This window comes from Harpia harpyja, chromosome 1 (genome assembly GCF_026419915.1).
Source record: "Harpia harpyja isolate bHarHar1 chromosome 1, bHarHar1 primary haplotype, whole genome shotgun sequence".
NCBI classification, from domain to species: Eukaryota; Metazoa; Chordata; class Aves; order Accipitriformes; family Accipitridae; genus Harpia; species Harpia harpyja.
This window is the reverse complement of record NC_068940.1, coordinates 62,692,270-62,718,348: the sequence shown is the minus strand read 5'-3', so window position 1 is coordinate 62,718,348 and position 26,079 is coordinate 62,692,270.

The following is a 26,079-nucleotide window of genomic DNA, read 5'->3' as shown; positions in this document are numbered from 1 at the left end:
TGATCCCATAACCCTACCTCAGGGCAGGAAACAAAATGGAATTTGGAGATTCCTCCAAAACCAGTAGTTAACAAAAGCTAATAACCCCCACAGTTTCAAGAACAAAGGGCTACTGTGTCTCAATCTCAGACTCCGTGGGCTTAGTGGATGATGGGCTTTCTAGTCAGCTCTCTCCATGGGACTATGAGTTTCACTAGAAGCAGAGCTTCCAACCTGTTTGCTTTTGATAGGAGAACCACATCCAGTTTTACTTTCCAGCTCATGGTCTGCTTCTGAATGGCAGAAATGACAAAACTAGAAGTGTGTGTTCAGGTCTGTGCTTTGTCAGTCACATGGCTCAGTCCCCTCTGGAGCCATTCTGAGCCTAAACTGGGGTACAAAGATGAATTCCCTTGTAGCCCAGAGTAGCACAAACTGCTCCTGGGTACAGGCACAGACATCTAGCATTCCTCTGATCTGAGCAAGGCCATGAACCTAGAAGAGCTTATGAGTCAGCATCACTCTGTTCAGAAATACAAGGCAGATGAAATGATTTATTTCCAGGAGATGTTAAGTTCCACCACTGGTTTCTTTCCTGCTTGGAGAAAAGCAAGGGCCAAGAGTGGAAGACTACCTCTGACACACAGCCTCACAGAAAGAGGTTCTATGAGAAGAGGAAACAGACCTTTGCTTTCATCCCATTGGCTTTCTTCAGCTTAACTCTCTCCCTTGGAGCTGCCATTAACACCTTACAAAAGGAAGCACAAGCCACAGCAGCCTTCTCAAAAGCCAGATCATGCTTGGACACAGTGGATCAGAACTACTAGCTCAGGGAGAAGTGAAATTTGAAGTCTAGAGAGGTCTGCTCTTGGGAAGTTTGGTTCAGCTGCCAGCCACAGCCAGTAGGGGAATACAGGGGCCTGTGGGTGATTTGAACAGAACAAGTATTCCTTTCTGCTACTGATATAATCTGGGACAGGTTGGCAACAGAACCTTGTACCTTAAAGTCAACAGCTCCCTTAAAGGCATAACAAAGATGTTGTCAGTAAAGACAAACATGGAGTTTTCTCTATTAGGAAGTAGCCTGTATGATCTCAAATACCTTCCTCTGCTGGCATAAAGAAAAAAAATAAAGGTAAATTAAGAGTTATATGCAGTATTCTTGACACTGCCTTACCTATGATGGAAATACTACAGATTGAGAAGATTAATATAGTGCTCTAATCTGGTAGATCAGTAGCTGAAAGTCTCAGCTAGGTAAAGCTTTAAATGTGACCTTTATAAGCAAAGCTGATCTTGCAGGAAGTTGCATGCTCAAAAAAAAAGTAATTCCAGTGAAACAGCGGCACTCAAGATGCTCGAGATCTGGAGCTAATACATACCAGGAAGGGATTTCTTTTCTTGGGAGAAGGAAGGAGTCAAGAAGGAAAAAAGGAAAAAAGCTTACTAAGAATGTTAACAGCAGACATTATATCTAATTTCTTTGCATTCCTCCCCCCCCCCCCTCCTTTTCCTCCCATTTTTAAAAAACAGGAGCAAACTTGCGAGTTAAGGATTCTGATCAATGCAACATGTTAGAAAAAGAGAGCAGGAGGTCAAGAGGAAATGATTAATCCTGTGCAGAAGACTGGCAGGATGGGTCCTGGAATGGCTTACCAGAACAATGCCCCCACTAATAAGCAGGTCAAAAGACCCTTACAGTGAACAGACGCCCCAGTTACACTGTACATGAACATTCTTCCTTAACCCGAAGTTACATTTGTTCATTAAAGCCAGATTCAAAAAACAAGTGTTGAATTAGAAGACAGGTGAAAAGTTGCTGTGCCAGACAAGCAGCAAATCTGAAAGATAAAGGATTACAATTCAACATCCCTGCAAGTGTTAAGAGCTCCATTCTAAGATGATATTTGCAGAAGGCTTCAGTAAACTGAGGGACAAGCGAAGAGCCCGCTATTACATACTTCAGTTGTACCACTGACTTTTGTGTTCAGCTCATGCAGCGGACCAATGCCTCTTCCTGATAAAGACTGCTCTTCTGTCAGTGGCATAGTTTATCATGCTGAAGAAAAAAGAGGAAGCAAATTCACTGCAGGCAATACTTTGGACTTGAAGGCACATGTGGTTCAAGGTTTACTGTAGGAGATAGCTGTTTAGTACTGTGGTTTCATGGTGTCAAACAGAAGCAATGCAGTCCTGACAGATTCTCGACTGCAGGTAATTATCCCAATCCCACGCCATTTCTCCCCTCTAGTTTAGCCAGCATTACAAGTCCCCAGGGCTGCACTGTGGAAGCAGTCAGAGAAAGTCAGCCCTACTTCCAAAGAGACTACAAACTTACATAAAGCATTTATCAATTCCATGATGGGGCATGCAGTATGACCTCACAGATTTGTGTTTGCAAATGCACAGTGGGGGTTTCACAACTGATTCAAGGCTGACCCAAGCGAACCCTCCTATTAAAGGGCCACCCCCCCACCCCCCAGTTTCATCAGCTCCCCTCATGCAAGCATCAGCACCTTGCAGTGCCATCAGGGAACGGATCCGGCTGAACACTACCCCGAACTTGTCCATAATCTGTAAAGAACGAGGTTGCTCGCAGCTCAGCCCAGTTCCCTAAAGCGGCTTGTGGCGCTGATGTTGGGAAAGCGACAGGAACGCTGCTACAGGTGTAAAAGCAAGTGGCGGGAAGGGCCAGGGCCAGGGCCAGCCGGGGAGCGAGAGGGGCTGGCACGCCCCTCCTCCCTGCCGCCCCCTGCCCCGGGCTGGCCGGGGCCGCGGCAGAACCACCGCCTGGCCTGGCCTGAAGGAGCCAAGCGGGGTGGGGAACGCCCTCCGGCGGCACCGCCGATTGCCTTTGTACCGGCAAACGGCCTCCATTTTGAGGAGCTGGAGGCGTTCGGGGCAGCCCGGGGAGGCCAAGCGTCAGCGTCCAATGGCTAGGAATAAAAATGGCAGATTCGCAGCCCGCGCCTTCCAGCGCAGGCCGTCGGGAATGCCCGCCGCGTTCCCTCCCGTCGTATGCCGCTTCTGCGTATAGCGAGTATTTATCCCTCAGGTCCGCCTGCCCAGTAACCTGGGCACTGAGCCCCCCTCCCGCCCCGCCCCGCCCCACGAGAGGGCTGCTGCACGCAGAGCTATGGCCCGAGCACAGGATTTTGGCAGCCCCACCAACCCTCAAGGCGTGCTCAGTCAGAAACGCGAAATCTCTCAGTGTCTTACTAAATCTGAAGTGAAAGCGAGGGCTAATGATTTCAGTGTATTAATCCGCATCCTCCTCCCCCGCCCCCCATTTTTCTGCAGGGGAAAGGCACAGACTGTAAAACAGTACAGAGGTTTCAAAGCAAGGAGGCCTTTGGCATTAGCGGGTCATTTCAGCCAGGCAAATCCACGCTTCAAGAGCAGTCTGAAGACAAAGCTACAGTTTATTTACAAGCGCACGTTTGGACTCGGCAGGCTCCACAGCTCTTCTAGTTAAAGACAAAATCCAGCTAGTGTACGTGTCAGTTTATGCCAACGCTTAAATGCCACCAGTATAGGCACAGTTAAGCGGGCACAGCTTATTCCAGTTTGTGACCTCTTTCAGGTCTGCTGGGAATCAACAGATGTTAGACCACTAATTTTTATTAAATCAGTGAATGAAATAGAAATTTAGCCCTTCAAGTCTGGAGGAAATTGAGTCAGAGTTACTAAATTCACTTTTTGCAAATCCATTTCCCTATTTAATCCACATTTTCATAGGGAAAACACATTTTTAAAACATTCCTTTAGTTTTAGGCCTAAATGACCCCTTCTACAACAAATTCTGCAACATGTAGTAAGAGAGACTGCCTTGAGGTAGAGACTGTCCTTATTAACATATCCTAGACACACACTTCAGAAGCTTTGTTCCCCAACACAAGCCAAAGCAGCCTCAGAGCTGGGTTAGGTTGTTATACATCTCTGCACAGAATCACAAGCCAGTTTTCAGCAACACAGGAGTAACGAAAGCTAAAGCTCCTGCGAGCTACCAGGTTACTTTCTGCACCTCGTGCGCAAATACGTAGGACAACTCTGTATGGCTGGTTCAACATGCCAAATACAAGGATGTTAAAAAGCCAAATAATTGTTATCTGAAGCTCAGTGCACGTGCTGAGTTCAGTGCAAACATCCATTTTGCTCTGCCTCCCCACACAAAAGCTGGGAAAGTGGATTCCAAAGTTCAAGCACTGTTACTACAGAGGAAATGCTGAAATGAAACCCAGAGTCTCACTCCAGCTATGTTTCCACAAAATTTAAAGGACCAAGTTCTTGGACACCTCTGTCACACCAGTAACTTGCAAACTATTTAGGTTGCATCTCCTAAATTTGCATACTTACTTGTCCTTATTCCATGACTCTTTAAAACATCACAATGAACAATAAAATAGAGCTCATACATCTATAGCCATTCACTGCAACATAAGCCTATTAAAAGTGAAATGGCTAATAAGTCCTTGAACAGATAAAAGTAGTAGTAACCATTATTAAAACAAGGGGTAACATGAGTTCTTACAAGAGCTATTTCTGTGGCTGCTATTTGTTTCTCCTCTGTTCCCTGCAGTTCATTATAATACACATTAGCCAGGGTGGGGGGTGGTAAAGGGACTGCTAACCAAAAGCTAGCACCTCAGAAGAGCCAGACACACACAGGTTGTGATGTAAATGCATGAGAACATGCTGATGTTTTAAGACAGTCTCCTCTAATTTTGTGTGCAACACGATACTATCACAAGGGCAAATCCATTTCAACTATAGCTGAATTTTATGAACAGGATCAAGTCGCATTACTCCCCCCCCCCACCCCAGGCTGATTAACCTTTAAAAAACCAGAACCACCACCCCACAAGTTTATAAGATCGTTTTTGACCAGCATAGGTTGTCATTGTTCCAGCCTTCATCCTGCACTAAAGTATCAGAAAATTCCCCCCAAAATAGGAACTACACTGTCCTCTATCTGCCCCACGTAATTACTCTTTCCTTGACAGTCACCATCTTTTACACGACAATCCCCACAAAACATCAAGCACTGTTCAGACCCCAAAATCAGTTTTTAATGCTGTCCCTTCTAATTCAAGTACAAAAGCCCAATCTGCTGTCAGTGCAAACATTTTACGGAGTTGCAAACCTCCTAATTCCACCCAGAGCAACACTATCCTCTTTGAAACTTTTCCCAATGGCTGTCTCAAAGCAAGAGCCCATAAAAAGAGTTTATTTCATCAAACTGGAAGTTGTACAAGGGGAAACAGTCCTGTGAACACCACCACATTTAATTCATTAGACTTTTCAAATGTTTTGGATTTTGACCATTTCAGGGAGAGAGGGAAGAGAAGGCATTTACCAGCCCTAGCCATGATTGATTTAAAAACAGTTTAGGCAAACAGGCAGAAGCAAGTGCAGGGCTTCCTTTCAAATTTGAAAAGAAACATATCTTGTTGTTGGCCCTCCGGTCACATTCTGTGCTGTTTTTCCTTAGGACCATCTAAACAAGACAGATGTAGCCAGTATCCAGGCAGCAGCTGAAGCCTGAGCACTAGAAAGGCACTCTGGGGTGGGGGATGGAAGGGAAAAGAGGGAGAAGAGAAGGAGGAAGCCATTTGGCTATAAAAAGGATCTTTCTTTCCTGTTGAAATGCAATGGTAAAGAGTGTCAAAATGGCTTAAGGGTGGGGAGGTCAAACATGTTTTGAGATGTTAAAAACTCTTAAGCTTTGTCAAAAAGACTGAAAAAAATCTTAAAGGTAGGTTTTTGTTCTTCCATTCAAAATACTTAGCCATCATAATAGCTGCAAGCAATTCGGAAAATTCCATTATCTGTTCACTTTTATCACAAATTAGCCAGAACTATTCAGTTAATATTTTATCCTAATGAATCTGCCACTACAAAAACACTTCTGAAAATTACTGTTTTCCAGTAATTTTCAGATGCACCGTATTTGCCAATCCTTCCTCCCTCCAGCAAGCCTCCATTTTAAAAATCAGTCACTGCTGCTTATCCAGTATGACTGACTCTGCAATAATAAGGATGCTGGAAACAGACATTAAATAGCAGTTTTATTAATGACACAGCATCAGCACAATATACCTTTAATCTGTATCCCATCCAAACTGAACACAACATAGGGGGGGTTTTGCTGCTAAACAAAAATATTTTAGGAACCCCTGGGACTGTCATATTACTTGCCATTTAAATCCAAGAATGACATTTCAGAGCTCTTCTAAACCTTATGATTCACAAAGCTAGACAACTGATAGCGCTTACAAAAAGTCAAGATGTGAGAGAAGGCTTAGTAAAGCTTGTATAGTATCTTTCGCCCTTTTCTATTTCCTCACCACAAAAATCTGGAAAAAGGAAGTATATAGCTTGCACAGTGAAACCTTATTTGCTATGGCTACAATGTCTTTAAGAAACTCCAGCTTATTTTCTAGTTTGTACTGCAGTAATACAGGAGTCTGAGTCTTTTTTTGTTGTTGTTTTTTTAAATTCAGGATAAAGAATTTAGTGATATGAAATAAGAGCCACTGGAGCACAGACTGGCACCCCAGACCCCCCCCCCCCCCCCCCTGCTGATGAGGAAGCCAGGCTCATCCTTGCTCTCTTGGGCCAGTCACTCAGGTTCTGCTCTATAAAGTTGAACAGCTCCCACAAGAGACTCCAAACCACCATCCCAGAAGTTAGACTTGAAAGTTCATTCACAGGAAATTGGATTTACACCTGCCTCATCTTTGAGAGGTACATACAATAGGGATACAACAGAGCAAAGCCATTTCTCCACCGTGATCTCCCACCCCCACACTTGAAGGGGCTGGGATAGGGGATGTAAGAAGGAGATTGCCTTCAGGAAAGGGTTTTGAGCTCTAACTTCTGAACAGATGCTGGAAAACCAGATCCTCTATCCCCATCATGGAGCTTAAGTTACACATCAAGAAATTAATTCCATTTGCTAATATAGAAGTCAGGATGTCAGGGTCCTGACAATCCCACTCAACCACTGAAGTCCTCTCATGTTCTATAAGCACCTTGTCTCTGTCTCAAGTTTCTGCATTCCACTAAAACTTGCCGCTTAGGGTGGGGATTGCACTAACTGGTATTACAGCCCTTTGGGTTATGGGTGTTACTGCTTTGCACCAGAGCTGTTCTATAGGAAAAGCCCTCCAAGAAGTGGCAAGTCAGACTTCTCTCTCACTTGGGCAGGTTTTAAGCAGGAAGCCTTTCCAGCACACCGTTGGGATTGGCTTTTTAGAGTAAGAGCCAGCCTCAGGGGTGTTCCTCAAGGCTGGTTTCATATTTGGCAGGTTGACTGGGCTGAAGAAGCCACCCTTCTCTATGTGTTCTCAGGAATAAGGCTCACTGCACGACCAGACAGACACACACACACGGCCAGCACAACACTGGACATTTATAGGAAAAGACAAGGCTGCTTACAGCAAGAAAAAGCATTTGGGAAGAAGCATAACTTTCCTCTCAATTGGGAAGTCTTCTGGAATTAAGGGTTAATTATTACAACCCCACACAATATAGGTAATACTAAAGCTGCAATATTTTAAACAACTCGTCACGTCAGCTTCACTAAAACTGCTATCAGAAACATAGTCAGAACCTCACACGACCCTCTTTCCCCAACTCTGCAGAATTCAGTATTTAATCAACATTGTTCATTTGAATTTGGTCAAAACTAAGATCAGTAGGAAATATCTTGTCAAATTTTAGGGCATAAAGGCTGAATTCCCTTGTGCCAGACATTACTTTCAGGTGCCAGCACTGTTGCCAAATTGTCTGGTCAGCTGATCTAGCAAGGACAGAAGCCCATCTTCGCCTAATATATTTTCAAGTAAAGTATAGACAGAGATGGGTCAGAAAGAGTTGAGAGTCACAGAACCAAGTAGTACACCCCTCTCTTGCTTTTCTTCCAGGGTAGAATCAGTAAACGATTAAGATTTCCATACAAAATCTCAAGTCTACAGTATGTGATATTAATACTTTCACCACAAAACCACCTGATTATTCTGAAACACAGCATCAGAAAACATCACAAGAAACTAGAAGTATTTTTAAAAAGGTCAGGACAATGAATAGCCAAGAGGTGGCAGTGTTTCTATCTGGTAAATAAGAAAAATACTAATTGTTTATAGCATTCTAGTAGGGTAGGAAGTCCAGTGGCATCCAACAGTGATACACTGCAAAGGGGCACAGATTTTAAACTGCTCCTCTCTCCCTTTCAGCTACAGCCCAGTTAAACTGAATAGCCTCTTCAGGCACTACATCCAGTTCTTGGTTAAAGCAATTGCTTTTAAGTAGCAGTAGTAGTATATTACTACAAACATCCAGACTAATAGTAACTGGATGCTTCTAGACAAGGTGGCAGCAATATTTTAGTGGTTTAGTAGGCTCCAATAAATGAAAGCATTGTAAGAGATTGTCTATGCAGGTTTGTTTTTTTAACTTGACAAAGAATTCTCAGCTTCAGAATAAAGATTTTAGCTTTTCCAATTTTACTTAGATTTACAAAAGAGGAAGAGTAACTGTATAAATCAGTACTTAAATTTCACTTTGCATTTAAGCTAGCCTAAGGAAATCCCAAGACTGCCTCACCTCTGAATTTTTAACATGGTTATTGAACACTGGAAGATGAAGTTTCAGTTCACATGTTCAGTGCAAAGGTCACAAGCTCTGCAAGACCATGATCAGAAACATTCCAGGGCAGTGTTGCTTAATTCATGGCAACAGCTTTATTTAACAAAAGCACTCAAGGAATGGTTTCCCTCCGTAACTCCATATGGGATCAAACATGAAACAAGTCAGCTTACTCCAAGAAGTGGCTTCTTTGACCACATGAGAGCTGGGTGTTTTGAGAATTTGTTTGGCTGGTTTTGTTTCTTTTTGTTTGTTTAAACTTTGATTTATAAAGGTCTTTCATATTGAAAGCATTTCTACCTAGTTGTAGTGGAAAAAGAGCCATGGTATACATATTTGGCAGGAATGTCTCCCCTGCTTGGAGGAAAACAGATACATGAAATGGGGAAAAACAACCCACACACCACGATATTCTGACTCTCACTGATTTAGGAGAGTACCTTTCAACAACAGCCATTTGCTCCTAGTGCACTGCTGGCAGCAGTTTGCCTGGGTCAGACAGGGGTCTCTGAAGAAGAGTTTCCTTTCTTAGATCACAAGTATAGTATTTTAGATCTTTTCACATCATGCTGCTCAAAAGCATGTGCTACTTCATTAGAATATGGGCATCCAAAACAAGTTACTCAATTTACAGCTGTGCAAGTCACCTTGGATTACTTCCCCGTACTTCGGCTCCTTAGGGCAAGGGACTATATAGCTGTCTGTAAAAGTATCTCTGCCACAGGAGCCAAATGGAAAATTGCCAATCTATTTCCAAAATGAGAATCCACTAATACAGGTGGCAACTATTTCTTTGCACACACCTTAGGAAAATTCATACCAGCAAGCTTTGTAGTAAAATCATAAGCCACAACATAGAATGACATAATTGTTCTCAACGCAAGGAATAAACCAAATTCTGTCAGCTCCCTGAGAACAGACAACTAAAATAGGGTTACAATGAGAGTATACTAATTATCATGGGTAGTTAGTCAGATTTCCATTCCAGGGTAAGCCATATACAAATGCACTTGAATTCTGCAAGAAGGTAACACTGTTCTCGTATGCTGAGGAATACCTGGAAGGGTAAACAAGATTTCCAAGACAGCATACCATTTCAGCGAGTCTCTCACCTGCTGATAGCATATTTGGATAGTACATAGTAATCTCAGCTGGTAGGTATCACTATTTTTTTATTTTGGTGTTTGTTTTAACATGCAACACTTCCTCTTTCCAATCTATCCCCTAGCTTATGAGAAGTGTTTCCTTTTAGGTTTCCTCCTTGGATGGCATTAAAATGAATTTAAACTTCAAACAATAAAACCACTGATGAAAATACTGTAGTCTCCTCTAGCCACAATGATACTAAGTGTCATGCACTGTGTTATTTTCAGTTGAGACCATGTTGTTTTCTGTTGCTCATACTAGAAAACTAATGTTAAAGAGTGTAAGACAGGACATCTTCAAGGCTTCCCCGTGATAATTTTAGATATAAGTCAAAATGGAAGGATACCTTGTGGACCAGTTACTCCAGAACTATATACACTATACAGCTTTCCATATTTTTTTCTGAAACAGCTGTATTGAACATTGGTGAGAATAAAACAGCAGTTCTGACAGGATACTGGTTCAATACATTATTCCTAGATTGATTAACTGTCAAGATTTATCTTTCATTTAGGAAAAAATAAGTCAGTCTTACTATGCTAGCCAAACCCTCATAAATACTATATAAAAATTATGTTTATATAGGTGTACTGACAATATATAATGAAGACAAATTAATACCAACAGAAAAAGCATATTACTAAACAGCTGAGAGGAATGAACACATGCTCCATGTTTAGACAGTGACTTGCATGAGCAAAAAAAGACGACTTAGAAGCGAGATGTTTAGTCACAAGAATGCTTTATAATGAAAAGCAGAACTATGGCTTTAACCAAAAATTCATTCAAAACATCCAAGTTATTTAATTCCCTTTCAAAGTCTCGGTTGTTAGATTTAAGGCAGAGCTGGGGAAGGATTGGACAACAGAAAGGGAACTTCAGTACTTTTTCTCCTTCTTCCCTACAGCATCTTCAGCTGCAGGGTTGTCCAATTATTTCAGCCAGCCTGGCATTGGCTTCCTTCCCCTTAGATTTGAGCCAGTTCACCCTGCTACTTGTTGCTAATTGATGTGTGAAGGGATCAGATACTGAACACCGATGGTCTCAAGGAGGCTGAAGCAGAAAGGAGGTGCAGATTTAGATGACAAGGGATACCTGTGCCAAGGCTAGTGAAGCAACCAGCTGTGTTTTGTGTAAGCCACCTTGCTTTGCCTGCATATCAAACACTATGTCACTTCCCCTTCCCCGTAAGGAATGCAACTTTCTGTGCCTGGATCCCACTTGGAGTCCCCACCATTGAGGGGCTTCATCAGCTTGAGCTGCTTCACAGCCCTGTTCTTTGCTGAATGGCGTAGGGTGGCATTAAGAATAGGTTTCAGAAGTGACATATACAAAATGAAAATGCTAACCTTGAATTGTATTTACGGGGACGTTACTTGAAAGCCATAACTTCTCTGTAAGAAACTGGTTGCCAAATGAGCCAGCTGAGCAAGTCCGCCACACAAAGTTTTTGTGGCTAGATGAGCAAATCAGAAACCAATTAAAATAAAGCTAGTAAGTAGTTTAACACCCTAAATTACTTCTGTAACTATAAAAATTATGGTCTTTTCTGTAGATAAATAAAATTCAATTGCTTGCAGCATCTAAGGACTGAGATATGAAAATGAAACTATTAACTGAAAGAATGGCTCAAGGTGATGATTTTTTTGTTCCAGTTTGTAAAAGTGAGCTTCATGGTAACACCTGTGCTTTTAAATTAAGGTTCTTCCATTTCTGCTCTCATTGTAGAAAGTTTTTGGCATTGTTGCCAAGAGACCAACATACGAACACTAGTAAATACTGTCGGTAATCACGTACTACTTGAACTCACTTCACTGACTCAGAGGCATAGGAAAAGTAATGAAAGAACTGACAAGGAAGCATTCAGGTGAAAGAAGAGCCTTTGGATCTAATCCAAGCCTGAGCGTATAGTATGCCACTACAAGCTTAAGCGGCCAGCCAAAGAACCCAACTGCTCCAGTCTTTGCAAAGACATGCTGACCTTACCTATACCCGGTCAATGCCAAAGGCTCATGGAAGGCAAAATGAATGTACACACGATGTTAATTTTAATTGCAGTGCTTCAGAACTTCCAGCAGAATCTCTCTAGTAGTTTTCTGGAAGACCTATCTTCCTAGATCATAAAGAAATTTTAATTGTAACTAGCAGCATCACATGCAATCAAAGCATACAATTGCTCCCTGAAAATACTATTTCAAGAGAAAGCCACTCAGAATGGAAGCCCCACCACCACCGCTTCAGGCTCACATGAACATTGCCTTAGAGGTTTTTCCACTTGTCTTTGGTACAAAGACAAAGAAGTTAGGCTGGCTTGACACAGCTGCTACTGTTTAGAGACTAACAGTTCAGATTCATAGGTACTTACTGAACTACTTTTTGACAAGGTGCAAAGATGGGATAACATCACCTTTGCGAGAAAGGCAATAACACAAAGATAAAATGTTTGTTTTGACAAGTCACAATTGTCTAAAACTTATCCCATCAAGTATAGCAAATTTGTATGCATCTGTATGCAGTCTGTCATTGGGAAGAGCACCTCTCAAGAGCAGCCTGAGGTTTGGAGCAGACAGCCCCCAGCAGCATGCCAGCTATGCTGAGGAAGTCAGTTCAAGACCCTCCAGGCTTGCTTCCACTCACACCAACCTGCTTAGACTGCCCACTAACCTCCATACTAACCATCCCACCACGAACCACACAGGCTAACTCAAGTAAGGGAGCCATGCGTCAGCAACAGAAAGCTCAAGGGTCATACGTTAGTTATCTCTGCTCTAGTGAGAGGCTCAGAGTCCTTGAAAAAATAAGTAATGCTAGAAAAGAGCAAGAGCTACCACGAAACAGTACTGTCAATTAAAATACACATTGTCTAGAACAGAGAAAGCAGATGACACCTTCAGTCTAAGAAAGGGCACGCTGTTACCTTTTGGGACACTGTCAGCTGCCACCATTTATAACCCTAGTCTAATTCCTAATTCTAATCTTATCAATGTTTCCATGATATTGGGGAGGGATTATTACATCCACCCCCTCACTTACAATTGTATTAAGTACAAGAGGGGAAGAAGCAAGAAGAGTATTACATATTCCTCCTGTTACCATTTTATTAAGTACAAGAGCAGCACTGGGAAGACTGGGACCTCAGTGTTCCAGTAATTCTTCTGTACTTCATCCCCTCTAATTCCCTAATGTGGTGGTAGTTTGGTTATTTCTTTCAGGGTAGAATCCACTGCAGACCACTGCCTGACATTTCCACTTCTGAATTTTTTTTGTTTTGTTTTTATTTTTTCATGAATTGTCCCTCCTATCTTCCCAAAATACTTGCCCATCCATTTAAAAGCCTTTAACAGAAGTTGACACCAAATGCATTGTGTTGGGACACCACTGCGACACTACAGGTGCTTCTACAGTAACTAGAGGGGGAAAAGTTGTATTTGCCACTTGTTTAGTCTAGTGTTCAGTCAATTCAATATGATGCAATAGATAATTTAGTTATCTGCACAATAGTTTCTATAACTTGCAAGCACTTCAGTGGGAGAATCACAATTTTCCCCTAAAAATAACCATTGTTCTCTGAAGGGAGATGGTTCTTACAACAACTTTAGCTGGCTTGCTTATCAGTCATCAGTTAAAGAAAGTCTGGCTTCCAATTTGCTCATCCAGCCACAAAAACCATGTTTAGGACACACTCAGCTGGCTCATTTGGCAACGAGTTTCTTACAAAGAAGTCATGCCTTTCTCAAGTAACATCCTTGTATGGATCAAGTATTCTTGAAATTTGAGTGACTTTGTCTAGCAGCCTGCAGACCCCCTTCACGCTCCAACTTCAATGTATTAAATCTCCAGTGCCTTTGGGCACACCATATATAGCAGTGGGGGCGGGGTGTGCTGCAGGGGGGTGAAATTTAACTCTTTCCCAGCATTGCTTTTAAAGGAAAAAGAAGGCTTGGAGGCATGATTCTTTCCATTCTCTAACAAGTTTTTCCTCAAAGTAACGGACTTGCTCTGCCTCACATACACATGCACTTACTAGAATGTTTTCAAACTATATAGTTGACTTCCAAACCATAGAAAGACACAGCAACACCAAGCTCCTAGAAGCTACCTGATTGTTATCTCTTATGCCCTCAATCACCTAGCATGGCATTACTCAAGGTTACAGAAAATCAGGAATAGTAAGTACCTCTGTCAGGCGACAGGGACCAGTTCACTGGCGATGCACAGACCGCACTACCAACCCTTACATAAGACAGCAGCATTCTTTAGTCCCTTGATGCAGCACTAGGTTGGATTACGAAGCTTAAAGGCATCCATAATGCAGACAGCTTTCAAGCTCTGCTCGCACCAAAGATTTAAGGCTAGGGATTTTTATATTGTACACGTAACTGTCTGACAGTGTGAATGGCATGAGTAACAAGAAGCACTGAAGTGAAGGGGGAGGGAAAAAGGGGAGGATTTGAAGTTTGATAGCTGACATTTTCCCCTAAATAATAGTTTGCCTTTTGTTAACCAAGAGCAGCTGAACAAAAGGCTGTATAAAATTAGTCTTCTAGCACATGCCTGCCACTGTGGACAGCAAGTACCTAAACATGCAAATGGAACTCTTAAAACCCAAGACAACATGGGACAAGGGGAAGATACAACAACAAACTCTAACATTACCAGCCAAGGATCCTGTTGAAGTTCCATTTCTGAGTCACAGGTCCCTGCCAGCCTTTTAATCCAGCCAAACACGGTATTTGGTAGTTCTGTACATTTACAATACCTTAACTAGGGAAAGGAAATATTTACAGTAGATGGTAGTTTATAACAACATCAGCTATCCACAAAATGTATGGGATGGGCATGTAATACAAGCAAACAACTAGAAAAGATAAGGTTTAGCTAACTTGACAAAATACCTTTAAATATTTTGGTTATGCATGGAGACCAACATTAAAGGGAAAATGATGCAACACAAGTTTAGCTATTACCTTTAGCTCACTAAAGGACCCTTCTTCCCCCAAAGCACTGAGATCCAAGGTCAGGCAGTTGCATTCTGACAGTCCTGGAAAGTACTGGTACCGAGCGCCTTGGGGATTACTTGTGTGATCTTAGTAAAGATTATACCATAGTAACAAACAGGAGTAAGACATAACTACGGAGGTAACAACAGGGCAACAGCCTTTGATTGGATTAATCTGTCCATTTCAGAACAAGTTTAAGATATTCCACATTTCTTTGTTCAGCAAGAGACTATTTCCACTATAGCACTGAAGACATACCTCACAGTCCCCAAAATTTTAAATATTCACCTCTGAGAAGTGAGCTGCACCCACGGCTAGTGAGACAAGTTTAGAGATTGCCTCAAGTTGCCTACCTACTCCTGGAAGGTAAGCCATTTTCTCCAAGTCAGCACCAGTGCAGAGGCATATAGTACAAAGTATGCAGAATCATAGAACAATAAGCTTCTCATTTAAAGTTTCCAGTTCAAGTCTTAGTCACTTCAAAAATATTTCACCTACATATGTAGGAAAACTGCTGACCAGACATCATCCTATCCAACAAGCTCACCATCTGAGGTTTTAGAAATGCATGTTATACACTCAAGTGAAATAACAGGAATGGAGCTCTTATTTCTTACAGCTGAACATGTAGCTATGCATTAATTCTTGTGAGGAAGTGGCAGCATTGCACACATATCCAAGAGGCAGCACAGTAGGAAAACACAGAACATATAATCGTGAGCCTCTTCTGTGGGTACCGAGTTTTACCCCTTTCCATACTAAACAGCTAGAGCATTCAAAGCTGGTCAGCATTTTTAGTTCCTAAATAAGATTATTAGCTGTGGACTCCGCAGTTGAAAATTTTGTTATTTTGTTGAGGGCTGATAAAGAGAAAGAAAAGTAGCTTAGAGTCAAAAGAACTTCAGGAAAGAAGTACTACTGCTGTATTAGCCACATAAAATTTCTCTTTTTTTGGGGGGGGGGGGGAAGAGAAGGTTGTCCAAAGTAATATTGCATAGTAAAAAAGCTTTTGAACTCCAGTTCGAAACCACTTAGCAGATAGTGTTGCTCTGATTCTTTAACATGTTTTTGTTCTACTCCTGCGACTTTCAAAACTGGTTTGGATGCACGAGCAGTCTGTTAGATAAGAGGCCCAAACCCATCCCACCCACACAGCCCTTCAACAAGCACAGCCCAGGAAAGTAGAAAACAACCCGTGGAAGGAGCTGCAGCTAAGCCCATGATGAGAACAGCTAAAACAAGGACATATGCCTAATATATTTTAGGATCAAGGACATCCATTCATTACATTAACCAATACTTGCATTGCCAGGCAGTAGTCCCATTCCCATCCAGTACTTCTACACTTTAATTAAGACTTAGAATGACAGGGTAAAAGCATTACTAAAAATTACGTACTACATAATTATGATCCGAGATTATATTTGTAACTGCTCTATTGAAAGTGCTTTACAGCTAAAGACAATAAACCCCTTCTGTGAAATCTTATCTGTGGTAACATTAGTCTTGCATTTGGTGCATTGTTCGTACAGCTTAAGATCTGTGCTCTCAACACATCACGATTCTTTGTCTGATGGAAAGACACCAACAACTTTGCAGGAAGGAAGGGAGTATGGGAGGAGAACTAAGAAGAGACAGGGTCAAGACAGTATTGAAAGAGGAATGATACCTTCTTAACTTTAAAACAGAGGAACTAGGTAGTTTTCCTCTAAGGAAACATGGTCTAGCAAAAGCATGTTTACATGCTCTGAAGATTTAGCTGAAAAGAGTAACTCCTACACATGATGCAAGATTTCATGACTAAATTGAAGCAAAAATTCAGTCAGACCCTCTCTCCAAGTTATGAGATACACTTCAAGACATCGGTTTTAGCAAAGCTGAAGTTAGAGAAAATTGTCAGTATACAATAAGACTAGTTTCATGCCTATGTATTGTATGTACATCTCCAGTCCTACCTTCTCAAGGAAGTTGTTATGACCTCTTGAGGTCTATGCTGCAGCCTGCAAGTTTCTACTATATTGATGTTGTTAGTTCTTCAAAGATGTTCTCAAAGTAAAAACAGTCCAGGAAAGTTGCCTGAACAGACAAGGCATTTCTGTTTCTTCCAATTTTTACTCACTGGAAACTATCTGAAGTCATGTTTAATTAGGCCAGTAGTGTAATGGTATCAGATTATCACCAGAAAAACAAACAACAACAAAACACCCACAAAACCCCACAAAACAAAATGCCAACAACTTTGCTGTATTTACCCTAAAATGTTGAGAGTATTTGAACATCAATCACGGCAAAGCAGGGGAAAGGAGGAAAGGTTTTGATTCTGTCCAGTATGGTATTAAAGCTGTTTTAAGCCCAGCAAAGTTTTCATTCTCTTACAAAAGAGCAGTTAAATAAAATACCTTTACATACAGGGAAGAGCCAGTAGCTAAAGGTATGCTGAGGAAGGGGCATAAAAGGAAAGTAAGGCAAAGTAATCTAAGAGGTGACCTGTTTAGCACCAGATCTGAACATTATTTGTAAGTAAAAGAAAAAAGTGTGAAATTAGAGATTATTAAAACCCACCATCATTCTAAAGATGTTAAGTCCACATCACATAGACCATGTATGAACAAAACAACTCACTGCCCTTCCTTCTTTGCCAGGAAAAATTTAAAAAGGAAAACACAAACATCAGTAACTGAATCCAAAGTGCCGTCTTCAGACTGGGCACCTGCATGTGCGTTTGATATCAGAAGAAAAAAGACACAGTAAGTACAATAAATGAAGGGTGCATCAGTATAAAGAAGTATATGCAGTTTCTTACATAGACTGGAAGTATTAATTTCTCTAGGTGATGTGCACATTGTCCTCTAAAGCTGAAACTACAGCAGCAACACAATAAAGTATTACATATTAAGACCAGCACCTCCAGAATGCACTCCTACAAGTTTTAATCATTTTGTTAGGAGGTAAAAAAACCCTAGCCAATAGAAAAACAAACAGCAAGAGCCTGCATCACATTTGTATCATGTAACGCAGTTTCATATAAATAGCCCTTGAGCAAGAGACACAGAAGTGGGGACACAGGCATATTCCCTTTTTGTTAGCCAACTGTTTTGGTGAGACATGTGGGTGGACAGCGTTAAGAGCACCATGGAGTAAAGCTCAGGGTTTGGCAGCAATGGCAAGCCATTACACAAAAGGGACCATAGCTAACCTACCCTTCCTTCCTAGCCACACTATTCCTCCTTTTCCCTCATACCAGTTCAATTTGGGCCAGATTCCTCTGCAATTCAAATAAACTTACATCAATGCTAGAAGAAGGAATAAGGGAAAAAAGTTTTCCATCAAGTTAAGCAAGATAAATTGGCTCAGAGAAGCATCTCCTGAGTGCACACAACCAAGCCTGGTGAGAACAGAGGAGGAAGCGAGATCTCCTTCTTTGAGTAGCCATGAGATGTTAAGACAGCTCACTCCCTTATTGTGAAAGGAGCTTTACCCTCCTACATTAGAGCAGCTTCGGTATAAATTCAATCAGTAAATTTAGCCAAGGTACCAGACACATAGCTTTCAGTTCAGCTGACAGTTATGTGTTTGAATGCCTTCCCCTATGCATACACAAGCCTTCAAAAGTTGCATCTTTTACAGTCTGTGAGACAATAAGGAGAAGTGTAATTTTTTTGTAGTCTAAAAAGACAATAAATGCAGGAATATATGCAACTCCAGAATTCAATATAGCAATCTAATTTTAGCCAGTCTTGTCCACACGCACCGATACCCCCATGAGCCATTTCAACTCACTGATCTGGCAAGAAACTTCTGAGTTTGTGAATTAGTCTGATCAATGAAGAATCTGACCAAAGCCAGAACTGATGCAAGCAAAAGAAAGGAACGGCATGGCTAAGGGCAAGGGGGGAAAGAACTCTTAAAATCCTTTCTTGCAGTGGGGGGAGCCATGGTGCTACAGGGTTTGCCTTGTACTCTACGAATCACTTCTAAAATGGAATCTGTAAAGCAATATGAGAACTAGGGGGTCACAGACCATTAAGTTGACTGAATTTGGCAACTCTGCTCTTTCCCTAGAAAGCATCAGAAGTCTGCTATTGAACTGTTCTGACCATCCGCCACTGTCATCACCAAGTGGTACTAAAGCATGTAGCAGCTGAGAGTTGGCATAAAGGAAACCCCACATTATTTAACTCGAGACTTGTGGCCTTTTCCACTTTCTGCAACAGCAAACTCATTTGAATTCAGGTAGTTTATCTATACAAGCCAAGTATCATACAGTTGTTCCAACATTTTCTAAGCATCTGGTTTGGTTTGCAGCCTATTATTGAGAATTCTATGAAAAGAAAAACAGAGGTGCTCAGCCTGAGAGATGAGACAATCAAGCACACTTTGACGTATCAGCATATTTGATTTAATTATGGATAGACTAAGGTAAAACCTTTTTCAAGTTTACAGTCCTGTTCTAGCAGCTTTTATGACAATAACACCGCATTACTACTGTATGGACAGAATTATCAATGTTAGAACACACATGGTCACACAGAAGAAAGTTTTCAGGGTTGCAACACAAATATTGCTACATTTGTAGAATGCTTTGAAACATCTGAGATTAAGCATTTCTCTTGCTGCCCTGATAGCATTTTACCTCGGACAGAGCAGTTCCAAGAGGTAAGCAACCAGACTGGGTTTCAACAGCAGCTCTATGACAAAAAAAGATTGGCTTTTGCTCCCCCCTCTATCCCCCCCCCGGAATAGTCTACTTGCTTTCCTTTCAGGCATCACTGTAGTTATTTGCAGGCACCAGCCACCCTGAAAGCAGTGTTCAGAGTTCCACTTTCTTTAATGTTTGCCACTATAGTAACAGTCAATATTCTCTGTTGTCAGTGACTGTATGTACTCATAGCACACAACAGGTTACTGTTGTTTTACATGAGTCAACAGCTCAACTGAGACCAGAACCAGCTCAACTAAAAAGAGACTGCTCCAGACATCCCAGTAAAGAGCTGAAATCTGCATTTCTCTGCATTGAAAGGATAAGCAACCATATTGATCTTGTCTTGGAAACGCGTATCTGTAGTCTTGTTTTGCGACTTGGAACACCCAGTAAGTAACCACCCACAGTGCTATTTCCCTCCTCACTTGAGGGAGTCTCAAAATGGGGGTGGAAGGAGGGAGAGTTATGGGGAATGGACAGTGCTTCCCAGGAGGAGGGGTGGAAAGACCAGAGAGGAACAGAACCAAAAGTAACAAGTGAAGTAGTGATGTTGGAAGGACAGGAGTTATGTTGTAGGTATAGAGGTAGAAAATAAGGGAGCCAGCTGCTTTGGCCCAGAAAAGCCCCAGGGACAGGGTCAAACTCCTTATAACTGATCTCAAACAGGGTGGATACATTCTGGGGAAGGAGAACTCCACATTTGAGGGAACTACTATTCTAGCAGCTTACAGATGAGATCTGCCTGTGCTCAAACTTACCTGCATGACATTAGTCTGAGGGAATATCCTGCTCTGTCACCAGCTTTTCCCACTTACATACTGAGCAGAACCAGAGTTTATAACTACTAATATTAAGCTTCCATTCCAGCCTTGCATTTTAGGTTAGTTTTTACACTATTAGACAGCCAAAAAAAGTACTTAGTGCATCACTTAAGTACTCTCTTGGAAGGCTGCCTTTCTATTATCGTTCATTTTATGAGGCTGTAAATAGCATTCTTAGAATTAAACAAGCAATAACCCTCACAGTTTTGCAGCCACCCTTTCTCAAAAAAATTGTACACCTCGCCCACATTTTTAGTGGAAGTGAGAAAGATTTACAGTATAAACTGTTCCCAACAGTCATAGTATCTCTCAAACATTTCCCCTTGACTGAGTAATAGATACTTGCAAATGCTGATCAGGCACACCCACATTAAGGAACCACCAAAACTCACTAATCAAGAACAGCAGTAGATCATTAATTTGCAGAATAAAAGCCTTTCTCAACAGGAGCTGAAGCTTGAAAATGCTCACTTGTTTTAAAGCAATTTCTAGGTCTACAGGACGCAAGGACACCCAAAACTAATCCTAAGAGACATGTACTCTTTTCAATGCACACTGCTGAAAATAAAATTAGTTATGCAAAATAAATTAACAAGCTTTTTTAGAAGTCACTTCTAGAAAAACTGTATAGTTTAAGCAAGGCTAGAATGTCTTTTTTCCCTTTGCAATTTAAGCTTTTAAGTCTACAAAATCCCTTGGAGCTCCTGTCCCAGCTACTCTTCACCAAGTGGTGGAGAATACATCTGCTTTAGAAGCTGGATATTCTACGCTACGACCAACACCCCTCTGCTGTTTCATTTTACACACTTCAACAAGAAGTTCTGTCATACTGATAACACAAGAACTAGAAGCTTTTTAGCCCATACCACAAGTCCAAAGTTATACTCCAAAATGAATGCAGAAACATAGCTTTTTTTAGCCTATTAAGAATACCATGCTTCATTTCATTCTGGCATTCAGTATTACGTATGTTCTTTAGAAAGCCCACTAGCAGGAAGATACTTAGATACCACAAAAAACTGTAAGCAGCCCAACTGCCTTAAGATTGCTGGGGTTTTTTTTGTTTGTTTCGTTTTTATTTGGTTTTTTAAACTTCCTTGCCCCTCAAGCACACCCCACCCCCAAAAGTAATTAAGGTTTTTCTTTTTCCACAAAATTCATCCTTTGTCCTGACGATAGCAACTTTAAGAAACAGAAAAAGCTCTTCCAGAGCTTTCTAGAAAACTATTTCAGAGGTTCAACAGCATTGGAGGAGATAGGAAAAGAAGACAAAGGCATCACCACACTTCACTAGGCTAAACGCCTTCATCTATCAGTTAAGCAAGCATCCCACAGAAAACTCAGTACTATCCTGTCCTCAGGCAGGTCTTTCCCCTGAAGCGGCTTGTTGTGCTGTGGGATTTCATACTGGGAGGAAACTACCTCCAACACTGAAGTTACTGGAAAATTCCAGCAAAATCCCCCGCATTGACCCCCCAGAGCAGAAAGGGGGGGAAACAGCAGACGGCCATTTTCCAGTTCCAGATGAAAATCAAGTTTCAAACTATCACAGCAAGAAACTATGTCCCAATGAAACTTAAGACACTTCCAGCACATTTTGAAGAAGCCACAGCCTCTTTTAGATCTGTGAAACAATACTTAGGATCATCAGAAACAAAACTTGTGAGCAAAGCTTTTAAAATGAAGACTATGTAAAGCAAGTTCCCATTTTTGTGTGGGTAAAGCTCTCGTTTGCACCAGAGAGGCAGCTAAAATGCTACCCAAAAAACAGGAGACGTAGCTGGTATAGGCAAGGGTGAATGAACATCTTTGCCAACTTTCTGACTACCTTTAATAAAAAGGTCCTTTGCTCATTAGTTATCTGCCTTCCCTATTTATTCGTTTGTTGTTTTGGTTTGGGGTTTTTTTTTTTTTTTTCTTTCTTCGACATGTTACATGCCGAACACGGTACAAAACAGACTCCATGAAGTAATTTTAACTCTGCATTAGAAACATTAGGAGCTTGGGGGACTCCAGACTTCTCTCGCTTGCATCTCCACGGTCCCGCCACCCCTCGGTACGCGCCCGACAAGCTCCCTCAGAAAGGCAGCGCCCGCAGCAGCCCCACGCCCATGCCGCACGCCGCGTTACCGCCTTCCCGCCGCGCACGGGCAGCCCGAGGCTGCGACGACCGCCTCCCGGGACAGCGGCTCCCGCACCTCGCAGCGGCACACGCACACCCCCTGCTCACCTCCTTCTCCTCCTCCTCCCGGGCGGCGGCGCGGAGCGGTGCCCGGAGGGAGCGGGGCGCCCGGCGGCGCCGCCGCCGCCACCCCCCCCCCCTCCCCCGGCCCGTTAACAGCTCCCGCCGCCCCCCCCCCCCCGGCCCCCGAGCCCCGCGGGCCGGCCAAGACCCGAGGGCCCCCGCGGGCGGAGGAAGCGCCGCGGCCGCTCCCCGCCGCCGCCCGCCCCTCAGGGCCGGCCCGCCCGCCGCGAGGGTGCGAGGCCGGCGGGGGCCCTCTGGCGCCGGCGAGGGGCGGGAGCGCGGCCGCCCCCTCCCGCGCCGCGCCGCGCTCTGGCTCACCTCGTCGTCGTGGTGCTGGCAGTAGCTGGCCCGGTCGGGGAAGACGGAGAGGATGTTGTAGGGCGAGGCGGGGAAGGGCGGGCTGAGGGCGAGCGGCGCGGCGGGGCCGGCGGCGGCGGAGCCGGCGGCGGCGGCGAAGCGCTCGATGAAGTGGTCCTTGGTGAGGCGGACGCGCTGGTGCGCCCGCACGCAGTTGTCGCACAGGTGCTCCTGGCAGTCGAGGCAGCGGGAGCTGGCGGCGTTGCCCTCGTCGCAGGAGCTGCAGCGGGGCTCGCCCTGCCGGCTGTGGGGCCGCCGCAGCAGGAGCGCCGCCGAGCCGCCGCCGCCGCCCGAGGAGGAGGAGGAGGAGGACGTCGAGGAGGGCGCGGCCGAGGCGGCGGCGGCGGCGGGCGAGGAGCCGGCGGCGCGGTGCGGCGGCGGCGGCGGGCGGCCGTGGTGGCGGCTGTTGCCGCCGCCGCCCCCCGCTCCCGCGCCGGAGCCGGCGGCGGGGCCGGCCCCGGCGGCGCGGCCGTTCTTCTGCTCGTCGGCGGCGGCGGCCACGACGACGACGTCCAGCAGGTTGCTGAGGAGGAAGTTGGAGGAGGGCAGCGCGTCCATGCCCGAGGGCTCCGAGATCACCACCTTCTGGTCGCAGATGGGGCAGCGCAGCTTGAGCGCGTCCCCCGCGCCGGGGTGCCGCTGCGCCTCCAGGCACTGGCGGCAGAAGGCGTGCAGGCAGGGCAGGACGTGGAGCCGCCGCGGCGGGCCCCCGCAGGAGGAGCCGCCGCCGCCGCCCCCGGAGGAGCTGGAGGTCTGCGAGGAGGACGAGGAGGTGGAGGAGTTGGAGGAGAGGGGAGCCGGCGAGCCGCACATCTCCTTGCACAGGGGGCAGATCTGGAAGTCGGACTCGGGAAATGAAGCCATTTGCGATGGGCCTGACTCCCCGATGGGGCGGGGAGGGGGGTAAAAAAAAAGCCAAAAAAAAAAAAGTATCTCCCCTCCCTCACAAAAAAAAAAAGCCAACGGCAAGAAAAACGGGGGGGGGGGTGAAACACAGGAGGCGGGGGGCGTTTGGAGCAGCGTGGGGAGAAGGTAGTTCTGCAAGCGGCTTACAAGCAAGCTGGCATCGATCAGTCGTTTTGCCAAGTGGGATCGATTGGCCGGTTTTGCAAATACGGTGTCATCGATCCGACGGTCTGCAGGGAGCTGGATCCTCGCCTCGTACCTCGCTGCTGCCGCTGCCGGGCGGGGGGGGGGGGAGGGGGGCGTATTTTTGGTATCAAGGTGTAGCTGTCCCGTTCTCTCTCAGCAAATGGATCCTCTCTTCCCTCACATGTACTTAACCCCCGATCCCCCGTTGCATTAGACAAATTGTATCGATTCCCAGACGGGTCAATACCTCACACAGTCTTCTCATTTCCCCCTTGGGTCAGCAGTTTGACAACGTGGTTTGGTTACTTGTCTTCTTCCTAAACAGAAAGTGCATGGGCGCCAATCGCCCGATCCCCACCGCATCCAGCGGGGACCGGACTTCTGTCCGCCGGGGCTCGGCTCCGGTTCCCACGGCCGCAGGACGGGGTCGGGGTGCCGGGGCGGCAGTGCAAGTCCCTCTTGGCCGGGCGGGGAGCAGCAGGGCTTTAACTCAAGTTTCTCTCTTTCTTCTTGGGGCGTTGGGTTTTTTCTTCTTTTCCTTTAAACCTGTGCTTGTCGGGGGGGAAGGGGAAATTTCGTTTCAGTTCCCCCCTCCACTTTTGCAATCCAGAGCAGCTCTAGGAGAGAGAGAGGCACTGAAACACAGTGGCCAGGCAGACTTCTCCGGCTCCAGTCCTCCCCCGCCGACGCCTGCTCCACCACCGCATGACTGGGGGGTGGGGATGGAGGGCGGCGTTGGTGCCCACCCCACCGGCAGAGACTCGCGCTGGCGGGACGCAGAGGAGAAGGAGGAGGTGGGAAGGGAAGGGAAGAAGAAAAGGGCTCCGGGGACGGCTAAGAGCAGCAGTCCCCTCTCGGAGTCCCGGCTCCCGGCGGACGCCTTCCTTTCAGCGGGGCTCCCCGCGGAGGGCAGCGCCGAGCCCGCAGCGGCCCCGCCACACGCGGTGCCCGGCGGCTCTCCCGGCCGGCGGCGGGCCGGTCAGCGCCGCGGGCTCGGCGCGGCTCGCACACGCTGCGGCGGCCGCGGCCGGGCAGAGGAGCAGCGGCAGGTCCCCGCCGGCCGCCCTGAATTATTCATGGGGGGTGTATTATATTCGCTCGCACAAATTGGAGCCGCTGTGCAATGCTATCCGAGAGCGCTACGCTCGCTCGCCCCCTCCTCCTCCTCCTCTCCGGTTCTCGCTCGCTCTGAGCCCCTGCAGCGCCTAGGATCACATTTCCTTTGTCATCTCGCCTCTTCGCGTGGTGTTTTATTGAGAAAACAAAAATAATATAAAACCCGAAGAGGGGGAGGGAGGAGGGGAGAAAAAGCAGCAAAAACCAAGACGCCCGCCTCCCCCACGATCTGCCGAGCCGGAGCCCACCGGCCCCCGGGGGGTGAATTAGCAGGAATTACTCACTGATGCGGCAGCACCATCCCGGGCGGCGTGGGATCCGGGGAGAGCCATCGCGCCGGGCGCCTTCCCCCTGCCTGGCGGGGTGCGGAGGGGCAGAGCCGGGCGGCCCGGCCCTCGGACGGGGCGGAGGGGGGGGAAGGAAGGGAGCTCGCTCGCTCGCTCAGGGCGCGGGGCAGCGCATGGCCCGCCTCGGCGTGGCCCGCAGGGCTGGCGGCGGCGCTAGCTCCGGCCCCGCTGCGGCCGCCGGCACTAGGGCGGCGCGGCGTGCGGGAGCCTTTTAAGCTCCGACGGCGCGGGCTGACTTCCGCCCGGCTGCGGGGGGCGGCCGGGGGGCGGCGGCGGCGGGCAGGAAACATTCGCCCTCCTCCTGCCCGACCTGCCCCCATCCGCCCGCACCCGGCCCCCGGTTCTGTGATATCGCCGTTTTCGGCGCCGGCGGCTCCCCCCGCCCCGCTGTGGTTGGACGCGCGGCGGCCGCGGCGATCACCAGCCCCCCCCCCGCCCCCCCCCCCCCGCCCCTCGCCCTGCTCCGGCGTGAGATGCGAGCGGGGAAGGAGCGGGGGCTGCGGGGCCGTTCTTTGAAAGCATCGGGGCGTTAATGCAGCTTTAACCGTGCAGTGCAGCCGCTCGATGGATTGTTTTCTTACGCCCAGGCTCGGGGTGAGCGCCGGCTCCTTTCCGCGCCGTTGCG